This window comes from Leuresthes tenuis, unplaced genomic scaffold, assembly GCF_036924035.1.
Source record: "Leuresthes tenuis unplaced genomic scaffold, fLeuTen1.0.hap1 SCAF_69, whole genome shotgun sequence".
Classification (NCBI taxonomy): domain Eukaryota; kingdom Metazoa; phylum Chordata; class Actinopteri; order Atheriniformes; family Atherinopsidae; genus Leuresthes; species Leuresthes tenuis.
In genome coordinates, this window is record NW_027325423.1 from 25,858 (window position 1) to 40,659 (window position 14,802).

General features: G+C 41.5%; 1 non-coding gene and 1 pseudogene across 1 annotated transcript; one reads left to right on the forward strand and one right to left on the reverse strand.

Annotated features, from left to right (window-relative positions):
* Positions 1-8,166: 8,166 nt before the first annotated feature.
* On the reverse strand, positions 8,167-8,343 carry LOC140286019 (U2 spliceosomal RNA; annotated as a pseudogene).
* Positions 8,344-13,279: 4,936 nt separating this feature from the next.
* LOC140285995 (U2 spliceosomal RNA) lies at positions 13,280-13,470 on the forward strand. Its single transcript, XR_011910917.1, has one exon. It is a non-coding gene; the product is annotated as a U2 spliceosomal RNA (small nuclear RNA).
* Positions 13,471-14,802: the final 1,332 nt, after the last annotated feature.

Consider the following 14,802-nt stretch of genomic DNA (forward strand, 5'->3'; position numbering starts at 1 on the left):
CCACCCATAATTCCTGAAAAATGGGTAAGAAAAGGTGCGAATGCCCAACCATACATCATCAAAAGAAGAAGTGGATGTGTTCTGCTACAAGAAGGTTTGAATGTCCGACCATAGCTTGTAAAAAGTGGGTAAGAAAAAGTTCGAATGCTCGAACATACACCATCAAATTTGGGAGCGGAGGTGTTCCGCTGTAAGACGGTGTGAATGTCCGACCATAATTGGTAAAAAGCGGGTAAGAAAAGGTTAAAATACCCGACTGTACACAATCAATAGCGGGAGCGGAGTTGTTCGGCTACAAGAAGGTGTGAAAGTCCAACCATGGTTTGTAAAACGCGGGTAAGACAAGGTGCGAATGCCCGACAATGTATGATCAAAAGAGGGAGCGGAGGTGTTCGGCTGCAAGGTCTGAATTTCCAACCATAATTTGTAAACACCGTTGAAGAAAAGCCTCGAAAGCCCGACTATACACCATCAAAAGCGGGAGCAGAGGTGTTCAGCTGCAAGAAGGTCTGAATGTCCACCAATAATTACTGAGAAATGGGTAAGAAAAGGTGTGAATGCCCAACTATACATCATCACAAGCAGAAGTGGATGTGTGCGGCCACAAGAAGGTTTGAATGTCCGACCATAGTTTGTAAAAGGCGGGTAAGAAAAGGTTTGAATGCCCGAACATACACAATCAAAAGAGGGAGCGGAGGTGTTTCGCTGCAAGAAGGTGTGAATGTCCGAGCATAGTTTGTAAAAAGTGGGTAAGAAAAGGTTCGAATGCCAGAACATACACCATCAAAAGAGGGAGCGGAGGTTTTCCGCTGTAAGAAGGTGTGAATGTCCGACCATAGTTGGTAAAAAGCGGGTAAGAAAAGGTTAAAATACTCGACTCTACACAATCAATAGCGGGAGCGGAGTTGTTCGGCTGCAAGTAGGTGTGAATGTCCACCCATAATTAATGAAAAGCGGGCAACAAGTAGGTTCGAATGCCCAACCATACATCAACAAAAGCAGGAGTGGATGTGTTTGGCTACAAGAAGGTTTGAATGTCCGAGCATAGTTTGTAAAAAGCGGGTAAGAAAAGGTGCGAATGCCCGACAATGTATGATCAAAAGAGGGAGTGGAGGTTTTCGGCTACAAGAAGGTTTGAATGTCCAACCATAGTTTGTAAAAAGCGGGTAAGAAAAGGTGCGAATGCCCGAAAATACACCATCAAAAGAGGGAGCGGAGGTGTTCCGCTGTAAGATGGTGCGAATGTCCGACCATAGTTGGTAAAAAGCGGGTAAGAAAAGGTTCGAATGCCCGAATATATACCATCATAAGCGGAAGCGGAGGTGTTCGGCTGCAAGAAGGTGTGAACGTCCGACCAAAGTTTGTAAAAAGCAGTTAAGAAAAGGTTCGAATATCCAACCAAACATAATCAAAAGTGGGAGCAGAGCTGTTCGACTGCAAGTAGGTGTGAATTTCCACCCATAATTCCTGAAAAATGGGTAAGAAAAGGTGCGAATGCCCAACCATACATCATCAAAAGAAGAAGTGGATGTGTTCTGCTACAAGAAGGTTTGAATGTCCGACCATAGCTTGTAAAAAGTGGGTAAGAAAAAGTTCAAATGCTCGAACATACACCATCAAATTTGGGAGCGGAGGTGTTCCGCTGTAAGACGGTGTGAATGTCCGACCATAATTGGTAAAAAGCGGGTAAGAAAAGGTTAAAATACCCGACTGTACACAATCAATAGCGGGAGTGGAGTTGTTCGGCTACAAGAAGGTGTGAAAGTCCGACCATGGTTTGTAAAACGCGGGTAAGACAAGGTGCGAATGCCCGACAATGTATGATCAAAAGAGGGAGCGGAGGTGTTCGGCTGCAAGGTCTGAATTTCCAACCATAATTTGTAAACACCGTTGAAGAAAAGCCTCGAAAGCCCGACTATACACCATCAAAAGCGGGAGCAGAGGTGTTCAGCTGCAAGAAGGTCTGAATGTCCACCAATAATTACTGAGAAATGGGTAAGAAAAGGTGTGAATGCCCAACTATACATCATCACAAGCAGAAGTGGATGTGTTCGGCCACAAGAAGGTTTGAATGCCCGAACATACACAATCAAAAGAGGGAGCGGAGGTGTTCCGCCATAAGAAGGTGTGAATGTCTGACCGTAGTTGCTAAAAAGTGGGTAAGAAAAGGTTAAAATACCCGACTGTACACAATCAATAGCGGGAGCGAATGTGTTCGGCTACAAGAAGGTGTGAAAGTCCGACCATGTTTTGTAAATAGCGGGTAAGAAAAGGTGCGAATGCCCGACAATGTATGATCAAAAGAGGGAGCGGAGGTCTTCGGCTAAAAGAAGGTCTGAATGTCCAACCATAATTTGTAAAAACCGGGGAAGAAAAGGCTCGAAAGCCCGACTATACACCATCAAAAGCGGGAGCAGAGGGGTTCAGCTGCAAGAAGGTCTGAATGTCCATCAATAATTGCTAGAAAACATGAAAGAAAATTTTCGAATATCAAACCGCACATGATCATAAGTGGGAGCGGAGGTGTTTAGCTGCAAGAAGGTGTGAATGTCCACCCATAATTCCTCAAAAATGGGTAAAAAAAAAGGTGCGAATGCCCAACCATACATCATCAAAAGCAGGACTGGATGTGTTCGGCTACAAGGTTTGAATGTCCGAGCATAGTTTGTTAAAAGCGGGTAAGAAAAGGTTCGAATGCCCGAACATACACCATCAAAAGAGGGAGCGGAGGTGTTCAGCCATAAGAAGGTGTGAATGTCCGACCGTAGTTGGTAAAAAGCGGGTAAGAAAAGGTTAAAATGGCCGTCTGTACACAATCAATAGCGGGAAGGGATGTGTTCGGCTACAAGAAGGTGTGAAAGTCCGACCATGTTTTGTAAAAAGCGGTTAAGAAAAGGTGTGAATGCCCGACAATGTATGATCAAAAGAGGGAGCGGAGGTTTTCGGCTGCAAGAAGGCCTGAATGTCCAACCATAATTTGTAAAAACAGGGGAAGAAAAGGCTCGGAAGCCCGACTATACACCATCAAAAGCGGGAGCAGAGGTGTTCAGCTGCAAGAAGGTCTCAATGTCCATCAATAATTGCTAGAAAACATGAAAGAAAATTTTCGAATATCAAACCGCACATGATCATATGCGGGAGAGGAGGTGTTCAGCTGCAAGAAGGTGTGAATGTCCACCCATAATTCCTGAAAAATGGGTAAAAAAAGGTGCGAATGCCCAACCATACATCATCAAAAGCAGGTGTGAATATCAGATCATAATTTGCAAAAACCTGATGAGAAATGGTGAGAATGCCCGACTATACACCATCAAATGCGGGAGCGGAGGTGTTCGGCTGTGAGTAGGTGTGAATGTCCGACCATACTTGCTGAAAAATATGACAAAGCAGTTTTCACTTGGTTTGAGTGAAGGATTTCATTTTATATAGAAATCCGAAATTGTGTAGAACTCGTGGAAATAAGTTTATTCTCGGATTCCTAAAGGTTTAGTGTTGTTCTTTGGTATACTGCAAAGTAATACTTTTTATTTTGTTGAAACCGATTCAGACATGGATAAATATCAAGGAAAAAGCAGTTTTAACTTGGTTTGAGTGAAGGAATTCATTTTATATCAAAATCCGAAATTGTGTAGAACTCGTGGAAATAAGTTTATTCTCGAATTCCTAAAGGTTTAGTGTTGTTCTTTGGTATACTGCAAAGTAATACTTTCTATTATTCATGTCTGAATAGGTTTCAACAAAAAAGAAAGTATTACTTTGCAGTATACCAAAGAACAACACTAAACCTTTAGAAATCCGAAAATAAGCTTCTTATCACCAGTTCTACACAATTTCGGATTTTGATATAAAATGAATTCCTTCACTCAAACCAAGTTAAAACTGCTTTGTCCTTAATATTTATCCATGTCTGAATAGGTTTCAACAAAAAAGAAAGTATTACTTTGCAGTATACCAACGAACAACACTAAACCTTTAGGAATCCGAGAATAAGCTTCTTTTCACCAGTTCTACACAATTTTGGATTTTGATATAAAATGAATTCCTTCACTCAAACCAAGTTAAAACTGCTTTGTCCTTCATATTTATCCATGTCTGAATGGGTTTCAACAAAATAGAAAGTATTACTTTGCAGTATACCAAAGAACAACACTAAACCTTTAGGAATCCGAGAATAAGCTTCTTTTCACCAGTTCTACACAATTTTGGATTTTGATATAAAATGAATTCCTTCACTCAAACCAAGTTAAAACTGCTTTGTCCTTCATATTTATCCATGTCTGAATCGGTTTCAACAAAATAGAAAGTATTACTTTGCAGTATACCAAAGAACAACACTAAACCTTTAGGAATCCGAGAATAAACTTATTTCCACGAGTTCTACACAATTTCGGATTTTGATAGAAAATGAATTCCTTCACTCAAACCAAGTGAAAACTGCTTTGTCATATTTTTCAGCAAGTATGGTCGGACATTCACACCTACTCACAGCCGAACACCTCCGCTCCCGCATTTGATGGTGTATAGTCGGGCATTCTCACCATTTCTCATCAGGTTTTTGCAAATTATGATCTGACATTCACACCTGCTTTTGATGTTGTATGGTTGGGCATTCGCACCTTTTTTTTACCCATTTTTCAGGAATTATGGGTGGACATTCACACCATCTTGCAGCTGAACACCTCCTCTCCCGCATATGATCATGTGCGGTTTGATATTCGAAAATTTTCTTTCATGTTTTCTAGCAATTATTGATGGACATTGAGACCTTCTTGCAGCTGAACACCTCCGCTCCCGCTTTTGATGATGTATAGTCGGGCTTTCGAGCCTTTTCTTCCCCGGTTTTTACAAATTATGGTTGGACATTCAGACCTTCTTGCAGCCGAAAACCTCCGCTCCCTCTTTTGATCATACATTGTCGGGCATTCGCACCTTTTCTTAACCACTTTTTACAAAACATGGTTGGACTTTCACACTTTCTTGTAGCCGAACACATCCCTTCCCGCTATTGATTGTGTACAGTCGGGTATTTTAACCTTTTCTTACCCGCTTTTTACCAACTACGGTCGGACATTCACACCTTCTTGTAGCCGAACACATCCAGTCCTGCTTTTGATGATGTATGGTTGGGCATTCGCACCTTTTTTTTTACCCATTTTTGAGGAATTATGGGTGGACATTCACACCTTCTTGCAGCTGAACACCTCCTCTCCCACTTATGATCATGTGCGGTTGGATATTCGAACATTTTTTTTCATGTTTTCTAGCAATTATTTATGGACATTCAGACCTTCTTGCAGCTGAACACCTCGCTTTTGATGGTGTATAGTCGGGCTTCCGAGCCTTTTCTTCCCCGGTTTTTACAAATTATGGTTGGACATTTAGACCTTCTTGCAGCCGAAAACCTCCGTTCCCTCTTTTGATCATACATTGTCCGGCATTCGCAACTTTTCTTACCCGCTTTTTACAAACCATGGTCGGACTTTCACACCTTTTAGTAGCCAAACAACTCCGCTCCCGCTATTGATTGTGTACAGTCGGGTATTTTAACCTTTTCTTACCCGCTTTTTACCAATTATGGTGGGACATTCACACCTTCTTACAGCGGAACACCTCCGCTCCCTGTTTTGATCATTTATGGTCTGGCAATACTACCTTTTCTTACCCGTTTTTGAGTTATTATGGCTGGACATTCACAGCTTCTTGCAGCCGAACACCTCTTCTCCCGCTTTTGATGATGAATGGGCCGGCATTCTTACCTTTTCTAACACATTTTTCAGCAATTATTGTTGGTCATTCACACCTTTCTCATCAGCTTTTTACAAATTATGATCTGACATTCACACCTACTTGCAGCCGAACACCTCGGCTTCCGCTTTTGATGGTGTATATTTTGGCATTCGAACCTTTTCTTACCCGCTTTTTACAAACCATGGTCGGACTTTCATACCTTCTTTTAGCCGAACAACTCCGCTCCAGCTATTGATTGTGTAGAGTTGGGTATTTTAGCCTTTTCTTACCCGCTTTTTACCAACTATGGTCGGACATTCACACCTTCTTACAGCGGAACACCTCCGCTCCCTCTTTTGATGGTGTATGTTCTGGCATTCGAACCTTTTCTTACCCACTTTTTACAAACTATGCTCGGACATTCACACCTTCTTGCAGTGAAACACCTCCGCTCCCTCTTTTGATGGTGTATGTTCGGGCATTCGCACCTTTACTTACCCGCTTTTTACAAACTATGGTCGTACATTCAAACCTTGTAGCCGAAAACCTCCACTCCCTCTTTTGATCATACTTTGTCGGGCATTCGCACCTTTTCTTACCCGCTTTTTACAAACTATGCTCGGACATTCAAACCTTCTTGTATCCAAACACATCCACTCCTGCTTTTGTTGATGTATGGTTGGGCATTCGAACCTACTTGTTGCCCGCTTTTCATTAATTATGGGTGGACATTCACACCTTGTCACAGCCAAACACCTCCGCTCCCTCTTTTGATCATGTATGGTTGGACATTCGCACCTTTTCTCATCCGCTTTTTGCAAACTATGGTCGGCCATTCACAGCTTCCTCTCCACCATACTTGTATGGTGGGATATTCACACCCACTTGCATCCGAAGATCTCCGCCCCCACTTTTGTTGATATTTAGTCGGTCATTCACACCTTACCTGTTTTCTTGCCGCCAAACACCTCTGATCTCGCTTTTGATGATGTAAGATTGGGCATTCAGACCTTGCTTTTCCTGCTTTTCACCAACTATAGATGGACATTCACACCTTCTTGCAGCCGAACACTTCCGCTCCACCTTTTAGGTTTCTATCACACCTTTTTTTTCACCGCATTTTATAGATTATGGTTGGAAATTCTCAACCACTCATCCGAAGACCTCTCCTCCCGCTTTTGTTAATATATTTGAACTTTAGTCAGACATTCACACCTACTTGTAGCCGAACACCACCTCTCTAGCTTTTGATGAGGTATGGTCTGGGATTCTTACCGTTTCTAACACATTTTTCAGCAATTATGGTAGGATATTCACACCTTCTTGCAGCTGAACACCTCCTCTCCCACTTATGATCATGTGCGGATTGATTTTCGAAAATTTTCTTTCATGTTTTCTAGCAATTAATTATGGACATTTAGACCTTCTTGCAGCTGAACACCTCCGCTCCCGCTTTTGATCATACATTGTCAGGCATTCGCACCTTGTCTTACCCGCTTTTTACAAACTTTAGTCGAACATTCACACCTTTTTGCAGCCGAACACAGTTTTTTTCAGCCGAATTTGGGCATTCGCACCTTTTCATACCCACTTTTTACCAACTATGGTCGGACATTCACACCGTCTTACAGCGGAACACCTCCGCTCCCTCTTTTGATGGTGTATGTTCGGGCATTCGAACCTTTTCTTACCCGCTTTTTACAAACTATGCTCGGACATTCAAACCTTCTTGTAGCCGAACACATCCACTCCTGCTTTTGATGATGTATGGTATGGCATTCGAACCTACTTGTTGCCCGCTTTTCATTAATTATGGGTGGACATTCACACCTTGTCGCAGCCAAACACCCTGTTTCGATCATGTATGGTTGGACATTCGCACCTTTTCTCACCCGCTTTTTGCAAACTATGGTCGGCCATTCACAGCTTCCTCTCCACCATACTTGTATGGTGGGATATTCACACCCACTTGCATCCGAAGACCTCCGCCCCCACTTTTGTTGATATTTAGTCGGTCATTCGCACCTTACCCGCTTTTGGCAAACTATGGCCTTCTTGCAGCCAAAAACCTCTGATCTCGCTTTTGATGATGTAAGGTTGGGCATTCAGACCTTGCTTCACCTGCTTTTCACCAAATATAGTCGGACATTCACACCTTCTTGCAGCCGAACACTTCCGCTCCACCTTTTAGTTTTCTATGGGGCATTCACACCTTTATTTTCACCGCATTTTATAAAAACACCACAGGAACACCGTATTGAGGCTTTGTTCTGACCGCTCATTCGGTGTCGCGTTTCTTTCAAGCATTTCTCCTGGTTAGCCCGCACTCGGCTCGCTCCCAGAGCTGTGTTAAAGTCTACTTCGCATTCACTCTCTTTTCTCAGCAGACTAAAAGAAACTTCCATCCTGCACCGCTGTTAGCTTTTTCACAAGAGCAGAGGAGAGCGCACCGTTCCCAGCGGCACTGCAGTACCGGGTCGATGCTTGGAGTGAACGGAGCAAGCTCCTTTTTCAACTCCTATTGATAAAAATCCATTTAATATGTAGTCCTTGCATAGACATATCACATATTAAACTGATAAGTACAGATGGATTATGTGCAATTAGTAAAGAGAGTAGAGGACGATCTCTCTCGTTGGAAGTCCTTACCTATATCACTTATGGGGAGAGTTACAACCATTAAAATGATGATACTACCAAAAGTTAACTATTTGTTCTCAATGATCCCCATAAAACCATCTGCTACTTGGTTTAAGTCACTAGATTCATGCATCTCCAAATTTCCGTGGAAAAACAAACCACCACGTATTAGTTTAAAAACCCTACAGAAGACCAAGGACAGTGGTGGATTAGATTTACCTCATTTTCAGCACTATTCCTTAGCCAATAGGTTACAATATATATCAAAATGGTTTAAACCTTGTTGTTGTCACAGTTCCCAGAGACGTTGTAATCGTTGAGGATTCTATATTCACCCCCTCATTAGAGGCACGTGTTGCAGATTGATGACACTGAATCTTCTTCTCTGTTCATTGCTGGCATCATTCCCAGCATCGTAAGTGTTCGTGGCATTGTTAGCCTCTTCTTCTGGATCTTGATATCGAGCATCCTTTTGTATTTCTGGTTTGTAAGTCCTCTCTCTTCGTTCACCGGAGTCTTCGTCTCTTTGTCCTTGAGTTTGGTGATTTTTTCTTCTTTTGATGCCTTGACACAGTGTGACAGGTGATACCACATGGGAGATCCTTTAACTTTAACTGCTGTCCCTGTGCTGCGAAATGGCTGTGCTGCTCAAATGGTCTCTCCTTCATCATATACACAGTTATTTATACATCACCTTCCACCATGAAGCGTTGTCCCTTTTTGTTTCTCTCTTTGTTCTTAAAATGCTGTTATAAATGTCTAAACCAATCCATTAAACTAGATCATTTTGGCAGTAAAGCGATCTACAATGTGCTTGGTCGCAAAGCTGCTCATCTGTGGTAAACAGCTCTTCAGAAAGGCATTCTTCAATTGATTTCACTCATTTTATGTAATAATTTTGTGATTTCCTACAAAACTACACTTCTTCTCCCATCTGTCTGAGTATTTAATATTGTCTGGGTCCCGTTAAAACATGTATTTTTCCCATCTAATTCCTTGTTTGCTTTAAAACAAGTATTCCCCATTTTCTATCCCTTCAGTAGCCAACCAGTTTGTATGGAGTACACTGGAGCAACTTGACTGATCAGTAAAACACTGCTTTTGTTGTCACCGCAAGGCTTCCCCCGTCGGTTGTTTCACTGAGACACTACTGAGTAACTACAACTCAACACAGTTTATACACATAACATTCATATACATACTAACAAACAAACAAACAATAATTTATCGCAATTTTCTCATCTCTGTTTGAACGTACACCCAGGTAAATATTCCTGTAGTCTTCTCATACCGACTATGGACCCATTCATTGTTTAACTTCACTGTTTTGCAAATCCTAATTGAATATTACACATTGACATTGAACTTTACTGGATAAGCAGGTCTTCATTGCATTCAGCAGCCTATATGTGAGCATTTATGTGTAAGCTGTTCTTCTTTGCATTTATCAGCAGCAAGCAATTCTTCACTGCACATGCATATGTAAATAGTAAAACAATTCCAATGTGTTAGCGAAACCTTCTATATCACAGTGGTTTCTAAGGTCTATTTTAAGTTCTTTGCCATCAGTGAGATGACATTGTTTACAAAGTGTGTCAAATTATCACTGAAGATCTTTTCAGGAATTTCAAATCTAGAAATGAGTTATTTTACGCGTGATTTTGCTACTGAGAGTGCATCTGCTTGTGCACATGGAAATATTTCAGACCATTTGGTAAAAACCTCTGTTGTCACTGAGCAGAATCGTTTCCCTTAACATTAATTTAGTTCAATGAAATCTACAAAATAATGAAATAATGAAATCCAAACAAATATGTTGAAAAAGATACACTGGCTTAGGGAATTATCTTCGTTTTGGTCTTAGATTGCCCTGTGGAATGTATTTTGCACATATTTGACCTGCTAGACAAAACTTTATTCATTTATTTATTCTAAAAAAATGTTTTTAATAATTAGTAAAACCATATGCTGTAAAAACCTGGTTCATTATTGCTTCCATCCCTCCTGTTGAGACATGACATGGTCCGTGGCTCAATACTGCAGCATATTTAAACAAATTCTTTGGCAGTATGGTTTTCCTTCCGGTCATTCATACGAGTCTATTGTAGATGGCAATTGAATAACATCTAATAATGCTAAAATATTTGTAGTTTATACATTTAGCTGTGGATGTCAACATACCTGTTTTCCCAATGCTGTGTTAACACATGTACAGTTGAGAAGGCATACTGACTGTCAGTGTAAACGTTAACAACCTTTTTGTTATTTAATTTACAAGCTTCAGTTAAAGCTACCAATTCGACTGCTTGAACAGAGTAATTTTTTGGTAGTGGTTGTTTTAAGAAAACTTCAGTTTCTGTTACTACTGCAAATCCTGTAGCATTTGTGCCATCAGGGTTTTTTTCCTTGATCTGTTGAATAAATATAGTTATTTCTGCATTTTCATAACGTATATCAGTTAAGTCTGGCCTGGGTAAAACACTGATGGTTATTTCTGGCTTTCCATCTGTGGGGTAGGTAGCAGTGTGGATGGATTAAGTGTAGCACATCTCTCGACAACAAGGTGTGGCTGTGAAAGAAGAACTGTTATGTAGGAGAGATGTCTGGTAAAGATATTTTGTTAAGTAACCATATCACAGCCACTGCATGAGGTACCTTAAGTGTTAATGGGTGAAATAACACCATTATTGTTGATGCCTGCACTGCCAATGGCTTCTGGCCATTGATTCAAAAGTACGATCTCGTCCCTTTTTCCCCCTTTCAGTGGACACTGGCCCCTAATTACCGCAATTCAGCAGGGGGTCTTTCATTAGGAGTACTGTGCACGGTTTCAGCTCCGACCCTGGACAGCGGAAAAAACGTTGAGATCTGGTTTGAGGACCCAATTGTTGAGAAAAGTCTCTCAATGAGACTCAGAGTTGCTGGAGTCAGTTAATGCAAAGGTTTAATCTTGCAGCAAGTTCAAGAATGTGTGTGTGTATGGGTGTATGTGTGCGAACGTGTGTGAGTTTGTGTGTGTGAGAGTTTAAAGAACCTGTTATCCACAGGCAGGCCTTAACTAGTATGGCACGGGTCCAGCCTGTCTCATCTTTTTTGGAAGGTCCAGCGCTCGGCCGTAACCCTTCTGTCTGTTTGGACTCTCACATACATTCGGTTAATCATAGAAAAACGAGAACAAAACTTTTTAGCCCCTTAAATTCATAAAACAGACATGGTGCAGTTATTTCCATTCTAGAAAATAAGAGTAATCACCACCATTCCTATAAATTCTGGATATTCTAACAATCTGAATCTTTTTTAAATGTTCGATGAAGCCCTTTGCTGTTCTGTTTAGAGACTCAGCTGATCATAAACCAAGTTTTGCTCTTGAACCAAGCTTCTAAACTCTTCACCTTTTTCATTTCTCAGTTAGTATTCACTTTAAAACTGATTAAAAGAAAAATTAAATGAATGCCTATCAACAAATGTGGGATCTAAACTCTAGTGCTTCCTCTAAAATAATTTCCTTTCTCAATTCAGAAATGTGTGTGTGTAAGTCACAACACCCGTGACACCAAAACGGCTTTCTTTTCTCTCTTTTCTCTACACTCTGCACTGTGAGCACACACAACAAATCAGAAAGGCTTTTTTCTCTCTTTTCTACATTATGGACTGTGGGGACACAAAACCGCTCTCTCTTTTTTTTTTTTTGATTGTGTGCCAGGGCGTTGTCTCACGTATTAGATTATGCTTAAGATACGAATGAGTTTATCAGTCACATCAGAATCCATACATACTGATCCTCCCGTAATAAAATGGTCGGATCTTATCAAACACACTTTGTTTCTTGTGACAAGTCAGCGAAACAGCGTATACACGTCAAGACACTGAATCAAGTTTGCCACAAGAACTCATAAGTTTGGCAGTATTGCTCTGCCGTCAGCAATCATACACCCATTTTATTTTCATGAGACATGTGCAGGCACCTGTTCATCTACTGTTCTATCACTATGAATTAGTTTATCTATTATCAATAAGGATACTTCTACAACTACTATTGTCAGTTGCTATATATGAATAAGTGGGTTGCTACTGAAAAGCATTAAGCATGTCACACAGCCCAAACATATAACATTTCAGGACACACCACACAGTTAACAACCACAGTGAAGCGTGTCAAAGCCCAAACATGTAACATTCAACAGGACACTTACACAACACATTCAAATCAAACAGTCAGACAACATACAAGAACCTATACCCCAGCCGGCATTGCTCCCTGCCTATTTTCCTACAACTCACTATGTGTGCGCACACCTTTATTCACAAACTCTTCAACTTATACTCTTTTACAGAAGCTGCTACAGCTCGATTGGCCAAATACCCTTAGATCCTATTTCGGTGAATTTGACATCTGCCTTGCATGTAACAGATTAGCGGTTTAGCAGTTTTAATTTAGTTTGAGTGAAGGAATTCATTTTATAGCAAAATCCGAAATCGTGAAGAACTCATGGAAGTAAGCTTATTCTCGGATTCCTGAATCTTTAGATTTGTTCTTTCTTTTACTGCAAAGTACAACGTTGAGCAGCACTAATGAGTTGTTTCTATTTTTGGCAGCCTTTACCTTTGCGGATGAAGCCCTTTCTGTCTGTGCAAAAGAAATCTTATTACTGTGCAGAGTGACTTCTCTGAGTAGAGTCGCCTTACTTGTTGCGACTGTGCCAATGTTCGAAGCTGGAGTGCAAAGTTGTTGCTTGAATGGTGCTCGCTGGAGCGTGCGGTAGTGTAAAGTTATACCATTTAAAAGGGCTGAAGAGTGCTCAGTGCAGCGGGTGGGCCGAGGTGCAAAGTGACACTATGGCCATAAAAAGAACACCGCTACAAGTGCGCATTGTGCCAGGAAGGGCCCTCGGACGTGAACCAGTGGACAGTTATCGCTTCTCGGCCTTTTGGCTAAGATCAAGTGTAGTATCTGTTCTTATCAGTTTAATGTCTGATGTGTCCTCTATGCGAGGACTACATATTAAATGGATTTGTATCAATAGGAGTTGAAAAAGGAGCTTGCTCCGTTCACTCCAAGCATCGACCCGGTACTGTAGTGCCCCTGGGAACGGTGCGCTCTCCTCTGCTCTTGTGAAAAAGCAAACAGCGGTGCAGGATGGAAGTTTCAGGGAGCCCAAGATGAAACTTTCTTTTAGTCTGCTGAGAAAAGAGAGTGAATGCGAAGTAGACTTTAACACGGCTCTGGGAGCAAGCCGAGTGCGGGCTAACCAGGAGAATTGCTTGAAAGAAACGCGACACCGAATGAGCGGTCAGAACAAAGCCTCAATACGGTGTTCCTGTGGTGTTTTTATAAAATGTGGTGAAAAAAAAGGTGTGAATGCCCCATAGAAAACTAAAAGGTGGAGCGGAAGTGTTCGGCTGCAAGAAGGTGTGAATGTCCGACTATATTTGGTGAAAAGCAGGTGAAGCAAGGTCTGAATGCCCAACCTTACATCATCAAAAGCGAGATCAGAGGTTTTTGGCTGCAAGAAGGCCATAGTTTGCCAAAAGTGGGTAAGGTGCGAATGACCGACTAAATATCAACAAAAGTGGGGGCGGAGGTCTTCGGATGCAAGTGGGTCTGAATATCCCACCATAGAAGTATGGTGGAGAGGAAGCTGTGAATGGCCGACCATAGTTTGCAAAAAGCGGGTGAGAAAAGGTGCGAATGTCCAACCATACATGATCAAAACAGGGAGCGGAGGTGTTTGGCTGCGACAAGGTGTGAATGTCCACCCATAATTAATGAAAAGCGGGCAACAAGTAGGTTCGAATGCCCAACCATACATCATCAAAAGCAGGAGTGGATGTGTTCGGCTACAAGAAGGTTTGAATGTCCGAGCATAGTTTGTAAAAAGCTGGTAAGAAAAGGTTCGAATGCCTGAACATACATCATCAAAAGCAGGACTGGATGTGTTCGGCTACAAGAAGGTTTGAATGTCCGACCATAGTTGGTAAAAAGTGGGTATGAAAAGGTTCGAATGCCCAAGTTCGGCTGAAAAAAACTGTGTTCGGCTGCAAAAAGGTGTGAATGTTTGACTAAAGTTTGTAAGACAAGGTTCGAATGCCTGACAATGTATGATCAAAAGCGGGAGCGGAGGTGTTCAGCTGCAAGAAGGTCTAAATGTCCATCATTAATTGCTAGAAAACATGAAAGAAAATTTTCGAAAATCAATCTGCACATGATCATAAGTGGGAGAGGAGGTGTTCAGCTGAAAGAAGGTGTGAATGTCCTACCATAATTGCTGAAAAATGTGTTAGAAACGGTAAGAATGCCGGACCATACATCATCAAAAGCTAGAGAGGTGGTGTTCGGCTGCAAGTAGGTGTGAATGTCTGACTAAAGTTCAAATATATTAACAAAAGCGGGAGGAGAGGTCTTCGGATGAGTGGTTGAGAATTTCCAACCATAAT